Here is a 1326-nt window from a genome sequence, read left to right on the forward strand (position 1 = left end):
AAAAAAAAATATATTTTACTTAATTTTATTTATTTATTTATTTAAATTTGACCAGAGAGGGATGGAATGAGAAAGAAAGAGGAAAAGTGAGAAAGCAAGTTGCCATGTCCAGGACTCAAACTGTGGTCAGCCATGTGGGAGTCCAGCAACCATAACCACCATGCCATGTATAAGATTATATTCATTTCCTGGGACCAGTAGTTGGAGTAATGGCTATGTCACTGGACTCCCATATGGTCGACCATGGTTCAAGTCCTGAACCTGGTGGCTTAAATTCTCCAGTGGTGTGTGCATGTGTGCCCAAGATCCCAAGAGAAGAATGGAGGAGAAAGGATTGCAGCGTGGCCATCGCCCCTGGGGAGTGATTTCTCGCTTTCTGTCTCTCTGTCTCTGTCTTTCTGGTGAGCACACACGCCCTATAGCTAGAAAACAAAAACAAAAACCCTATCAGAAAAAAAAAAAAGACTGTATTCATTTCCAATAAATTATCTTCAAGGCCGAGAGTCATGCATGCTTCAAAAATCTTTAGAGCTGGGACCAGCAGGTAGTATGGTGGTTAAGGTGCTGGACATTCCCACATGAACGACTATGGTTCAAATCCTGAACCTGGTGGCTTGCTTTCTCACTTTTCCTCTCTCTCTGTGTCTTTCTGGTAAAATTAAAATAAATGAATGAATAAATGAAATTAAATTATTATTAAAAAATCTTTAGAACTAGCACAGTGATCACTTGGCACATAGTAAGTAGATAACTCAATAAAGGTTCTGGTTATTCATTCTTTTATTAATATACAGGAGATAGTTGGTATGGAAGGTAAGTAAGGTGGCTGAATCTCATATGGCCGACCCCAGTTCAAGTCCTCAACCTGGCAGCTTGAAAATCATGCCAAGCACATGTGCATGTGTGTCCAAAATCCCAGCAGGAGAATGAAGAAGGGTTTGCAGCATGGCCATCCCCCCTGGAGGGTGACATCTCATTTTCCCTCTCATTGTCTCTCTCCTGCAAGCACATAGGCCTTATGGGGGGAAAAAAATGAAAAACAAAGAAAGCAGGGCTTGCAGGTGGCATGGTGGTTAGGACACTGGACTCCCACATGGCTGACTGCAGTTCAAGTCCCAGATCTGGTGGCTTGCTTTCTCACTTTCCCTTTCACTCTCTGTCGAAATGAAAAACAATAATTACAAATAAAATGGGATAAATAAATAAATTTTTAAAGAAAGAAAATCATGCTGGGCACATGTGCATGCATGCCCCAAATCCCGAGGGGTGAATGGAGGAGAGAGAACTGAAGGATGGCCATTTATTTCTCACTTTCCCCCTCTCTCT

Source organism: Tupaia chinensis, unplaced genomic scaffold, assembly GCF_000334495.1.
Source record: "Tupaia chinensis unplaced genomic scaffold, TupChi_1.0 Scaffold000465_1, whole genome shotgun sequence".
Classification (NCBI taxonomy): Eukaryota; Metazoa; Chordata; class Mammalia; order Scandentia; family Tupaiidae; genus Tupaia; species Tupaia belangeri.